The sequence below is a fragment of the Carassius auratus genome, chromosome 50 (assembly GCF_003368295.1).
Source record: "Carassius auratus strain Wakin chromosome 50, ASM336829v1, whole genome shotgun sequence".
Classification (NCBI taxonomy): Eukaryota; Metazoa; Chordata; class Actinopteri; order Cypriniformes; family Cyprinidae; genus Carassius; species Carassius auratus.
Genome location: NC_039292.1, coordinates 5,439,538 through 5,446,334, shown reverse-complemented (window position 1 = coordinate 5,446,334; position 6,797 = coordinate 5,439,538).

Sequence of the window (6,797 nt, the reverse complement as noted above, 5' to 3'; positions counted from 1 at the left end):
TTAGCAATCTATAGTTTTATGCACTTTTGAAGGAACTTTTCATTTTAATTGCATTTTGTTACGAGGCAAAATTTACTTAAGAAACCTGTTCTAGTCTCTGAAACAAACATTCGTGCGAGGCAGGCCACATCCGGAGCCAGTGTCTAATCAACATGAATACGTGTGCATGAATACAAATTTGACAGTCAAATATTTAAGCATAGTGTGTCATTCAGCGTCTCTTTTCACGCACGTAAAACACATTTTCCACTGAACTTCTAATGAATAGCCTCCAGGCAAGAAAAGCATGAACCTACAAAAAACTGTTAATGTTGGACCTGAGTTAATCCTGGTTTCTGCTCTTTCAGCTCGCTCACGTTGCTTCTCAGCTGATATCAGTCAGTCGACTGGGGACGTCATCGGCATTACTGACTTGATCAAGATATGGGCATTCTTGGAATAGATGTAGAGAAATGAATCGAATCAAAACAACAGCAATGGAATGTTTTTTAGTAATGAATCCTGACCTGATTTGTAGAGAATCCACACACATATACAGTACATACATATAATTCACTACATATGATTGTTTTAATAGTTTAACCATCCACCAACCCAATGGACTTTATCCAGCCTTTGCTAGACCCACTCTCCCAGTACTTAAGAGCGTTTGACTCTCAGACGTTTTAGCATAAATCTAACAGCATTACAACTCGGCTTCCTTATCTGAGTTGGATTGCTAGGATTGGATTACATTAACAGATGTATAGGCTGACTAAGCAACAAATCGCCTTCTAGGTCTCGAACATTGTGTATTAGTGAAAGTCTCTCCCCACCTGCCAAGAGGTTTACAGATCCAATAGAGGCTTTCTTTTTAATGATTCACTTTTATGACTTAATTAGGAATAGTTCAGGTGAAAATGAAAACTGCCATTCATTACTCGCGTCATTCCAAAATTGTATGACTTTTTGATTTCTCTAATGAAACAAGAAAGGAGAAATTGTCCCAGAGCAAATAACAAACAGCTACGTTGTTTTGACTCTTGCCTTAGACCTGTTCCAGTAAGTCCCTTGATCCAGCTTTAGCCGAAGGTACATCATATTGAATTATCACCAGTGAACCAAGCGGTCACCAGCTGGCACTCGTGTCCTGAAACGGGCCAGTGCGTTTGGCACGCCTCGGTTTGGCACGCCTCAGCTGCCCCATTCCAGTAGCTTTAAGAGATGTTGACCTAATGCAGTGATTCCCAACCAGAGCGATGTAAGCAGGTTCCAGGGGTTACACGGAAAGTTCCATTTAAAAAAAACATGCAGAACAGATATTATGAATTATTTATTTAAATCTTTTGACAGCTGTATTTTCAGTTCATTTTTTAATTTTATTTGTTTATTTAATGGCTTAAAATGTTTGGTTAAAAAATAAAATAATCAAAAATAAAACAATGAATAGTTTTTTATTGATTTGTTTGTTATTTTTAGTCATTAACATTTGCTAAAACATAATTAAATATTTTTTTTATTTTAAAATGTATTAATTAGTTACATTTATATTAAGTAAAAAATGTAATGGTATGCATGCTTAATATATTAGGAATGTCAAAAGAAATTAATTATTAATCATTAATTTCAGTTTTATTAGGGATGTAAAAATTTTTAAAGAGATATTTTGACTGTGTTGTTTTTTTTTATCGTTTTTTTTTTTTTTTACTTTTTTTTATGCATGGCCGCTTTCACTTTCAGTGTATATGGTCTTTACATTTTTCAGTTGTACCAAATTTATTAGGGGTGTTGAAAGATTTAAATGAAATTATTAATCATTAGACAACTCATCTTTAAACTATATAATATCGCTTTTCATTATTTATTTTTTAGAAAAAAGTAAAGTAAATGATCTGTTTCAACATGTTCTACTGGCTCAGCAGGCTTTATTTGGTGAGGGAAGAGTGTGTGTGTTCTGAATCTCTCAATTAAATGTCATTTTGATTAGTTAATCCTTCAGTTTGTGGCTGTGGGTGCTGACAGAGTAGTCTAGCATAATTAAATCGGAAAATAAATAAATAAAATCCATCACTTTTTATGAGATGTAATGTTTATACATGACTGTAACTCTAGAGTTGCATGTTTTGAATTAAAACAACATTTTTTTCATTCTCTGAAGAAAATGAGAGCAGTGCCTGATGTGCAAAGCCCGCTAGAATGATTTGGGTGCTTGATAGCACTATATGGTTACTAAAGTGTTCTTAGTGAGATAGTATTATGCCAAATTCTCATTTTAAATTTAGATGGCCTTTTGTGTCATTTAACATTCACTTATTTAATATATAAAAAAAACGATTTATTGATATATTAAAAGTATATTAAATAGCACTGTTAAATGTAAATTTTTTTGACATCCAAATATCCATTTTTCTTACTGTACATTACAGTGTTGATTATAGTAACAACAGGGATATTATAGTTAACAAAAGTATACATTTTGTTACTTTGAATAAAATTGTAATCGGATCGTAAAAAAATGTCCCTAGAATTTTAGGAGCTTAAAAAAAGAAAGCAATTTAAATGCAATTACATGTTAAAGGAAAACTTCATTCTGGATCAGAAAAAACTAAAAAATCTTAATTGTATCTAAACACTAAATTAAATTTAGTTTAACTACTAAATAAATAGTGTAAATGACTTAAAAAATAAATATAAAATAATAATAAAAAAAAGTTAATATTTGCATTTTATCAGCTATCAACATCTAAGAAGATAGATGCCGAGTTTTATCATACACTAAATAAAAACTGTAAGTCATGTTGATTAAGGCAATTAATTATCAGTTTCACCTTAAAGTGTTATTGATGTTCTTAATCACTAATAATGTTTTAAATAGTGTTGTTGTTTTAAAAAGTGCACATCCTTTCAGGGTTGCCCAATTGCTACTCAAAACTAGCCCAAAACTAGCCCAATTGCATTTCGAAGGGGGTCCCAGTTAAAAAACTCATTCCTGGGTGTAAAATACACATTTCTTTAACATTGTTCCCCGACTAAAATTTGCATTCCAGGGGATAAATATCATGTTATTGGAGTTGCTTCAACCTGTAGACATGAAAAACAACCCGTGGCAACAGTGTTAAAGTAGCCCATTTCCGCGGGAAAACCGCGGACTTGGCAACACTGTTTCCTACAGTAAGGGCACATAATTTGTTTTTATGGCACTTGCTACAAAAAGCCTGTAGGTAAATTCTGAAGCTGGCTTAACTAAACAGTATTACTAAGCTTGTAACAATATGCAGCATAATAGCTTGCGACTACACCACCCCAAATGTAATGTATCTGCCAGCTATAAGATTATTCCTCCAGAGACAGAGTCATTAAAGTAGTTTATGATCAGTGGTTTATGCTGGTGCCATGCATTATGTGGATGGGGAGGTCTTCACACAAATCAATTTGAGCACTTGTGATCACTTTTCTGGATCATGCAAGCCATATTATATCAGCTCCACAACTAGTATGTTTGAAAATGTAATAAACAGGTTGATAAATGAAGGTAGGGCAGTAAGCTGGTATGAGTTGTTGGGTTTGTTGTTTTTTTTAAGATTTAGATATTCTCTGATTTATTGCTCTGTGTTAGAAAGTGACTCGGTGTGACCTCTTTTTTGAGGAAAGACGAGGGGAAATATTCTAGGAGGTGATTATGTTGGCGTTCTCTTGTATTTCTTGACATGAATGAGAAATGTTGTTCTGACAGTTTCTCTTTTTTCTGACTCAAATCTAAGAATTTCTCTTCTTGACCCAATATTTTTAGGCTGAAACAGTGCTCCAATTGACATGGCAAAGGTCCTGGGAGCAGACGGCTAGGAAATTGATTTTTATTTGGGTGGGATCCAGTGATACATTTTCTCCTGACATGTTTCTCAGATTGACAGGGAGTAGATTAGACCTTCTTCAGATTACTCTTATGTTCCGTCAGGTCTAGTTGTTCTGCTAGCAGTGCTGTGCATACCAGCTCTTGTCTTTCAATGCTCTCCTCCCCTTCAGGAACACCCATCTCCAGCCCTCCCAACATGTGGTATTGCTTATAGCAGTAAATTCTGATGTATTACTGGGAACATGCAGTAGCTTTGGTCTCGTAAAATAGTGGCAGCATCTATCACCAGAAATACTTGCTTAAATATTTGTGATACATATCTATTGATATATTTTATCAACAGGCATTTTTATATTCAATTATCATTACATATTTTTATATTCAATTATCATTACATGTAGTTAAAATATACATATAATTTTACAGTATTAATATGTGTGTATACGTATAAGAATATATGAATAGAGAGAGAGGCTATATTTATGCATGCACGCACTAGATGCATGCACTTTTTTTAGTATAAGAGAGAGATCTCAAAATCATACAAACATTGTTGGAAATGGTTTAAATATGCAAAAGATGCTGCATAACCAAAGAATTGATGGGACCTTATGGATTTTTCTGAATAACAGCAGGCAGTTTAACTGTTTAGGACAAACAAGGCACTTGTGAACAACTTTCACAAAACAAATCCAGGTAACAACATGGTTATTAAGAATCAAGCATATGTAAACTTTTGAACCGGGGTGTTTTTATGAATTCTCTTATTCAGAAATATCTTATTCAGGTCAGTACTAAATAAAAAAATAACATGCCTTTATAATTATTATTATTATGATCCCTCTTATTTTGGTAAAAAATAATTTACATTTTCCAGATACTGCTAAGTGTATGTAAAATTTTGATCACAACTTTAGACATATACATTTTTATGTACAACATATAAATGTAATATGTGTAAATAAAATGGATGGGCATTTGTAATTTCATAGAGATTCCAGTTAGATCCACAAACCAATCAATCAAAATCAATGTTTTCTGCATTTTTGTGACCCTACAACAACAAATCATTTCCTCCTAATCGCTAAACACTTCCCTACACGTGTTCTAAAGGCTCCACAAGGGATTTTGAGAAACACATTTCTAGACAGAGCGTCATCAGGGCCTGGAGGTCTAAAGAAAGTCTCTCAAGATTCTAGAAGCGCCTGTGTTTTCTTGGTAATGGGCACGCTCAAGAGGGACGAATGATGAAGTGATGCATTTTTAGTGTTGAGAGAAGTGAAACTGCAAGAATTCAGCAGCTTGATTAAATTAGTGTCTGTCATGGAGAGAAAAATTAACCTTCTGTCTGATCCTCTCAAGTTACTACAATATCAGGGAAATAAAAGCTGATTAAGTTATCCCTCCTATACACACAGGTTTAAGTGTGCATGAGGGGAGGCGAAGTGAAACCCGTGACAGCCTGGTGAAAGCAGGAGAAAGAGGAAAAAGCTGTAATAATAGATGAAATCGTTATCAGGGAGGTATGACAGGCTATTAGTTTACAGACCGGACATGCCCATAAAACAACACTCTCTTAGGAGAAAGAGTGCAAAGGTTTGTCAAAGGTTGACACTGAACATTTTTTCTGTAAGACATACTCAGAGGTAAAAAAACAACAACCAACACCGGGGAGATTTCCACCCTGCGGTAGAGGAAAGCTTGGCAAGATCTTCTTTTTTTTTTTTTTTTTTTTGCTCAACTGACAACTTTTTTTTGCAAATGGATATTTAAATGGAATCTTTAACATAGGGAAATAAATGTGCAGTGGCACAACTTGCCCCCAGTATTGTGACGATGGCTAAGTAAGTCCATCTTGGGTAAACTGTACAATTTATTTATTTATATATGTGTATATATATATATATATATATATATATATATATATATATATATATATATATATATATATATATATATATATATATAAAACATAATTGACCCATTCGCTAAGCTCCACTAATTTTGGTTCATCATACAAGCTTTAAGGGTTGTCCCACAGGAATGAAATGGAAATTTCTGTAAACAAAGTGATTTTCAGTAAATATGCTTATAAAATATCATTAAAAAAAAAACTTGCACATTATTCTTATGTAGACTGCAATAACTTCTGAAAATTTAAATGTGTTATTGAGGAGATTTCTGCACTAATACCAAATATATATTCAAATAATGAAAAACTATTTATTAATGGCCTATTCCCTTACAAAATTTGATTTATTTTATTACATATTACAAACGTATCAATATATAAGTATGTTGGTAGGATTTCATGAGATCAATTATTATTATATTATATTATACATTTGCTTTTACAGTTTAACACTTATATATAACTTTGCCATGTAAAAATTATTTTTTGCATATAAAAAACATTTCATTTTCCAATAACAGACCGCTAGATGGGCCCCTCTTAAATTTATAGTGACATAAATCTGTGTACAGGTGGTTGTCCTTTCACTGGCACATCCATTGAAACAGGTGAGACACATGATAATATTTGCCTATGTCGTAGGTGAAGTTATTAAGAGGACTTTTCACATCTACAGTATATCAACAGTAACATACTGTAGCACCTTCAGGTTTCTGTGTGTTTCACAGAATGAATTGTGAGTGGAAAGTTTTCGCTGCGCCTCACATCTCCAAAAACAACTAGGAACACTATGCAGCAGATATCAAGCACAGCTAGGGTTTTCTATTTCAGTCTAATGAAGTGCATCACAATGGTATTCAAATGAGTAGCTGTTCACCATATATCCTCTTGAATTTACATTTATTGAGTGTGCTTTACTTTCATATTCATACTCTTATTGTGTAGGGCATGATTGGGTAAAATGAGATATCCAGGATTTTTGTCAACTAAAAAGGAGGCGCAAGGGGCATGTGAGAAATACGAAAGAGAATGGTGTCAAAGGAAATTTGTTTC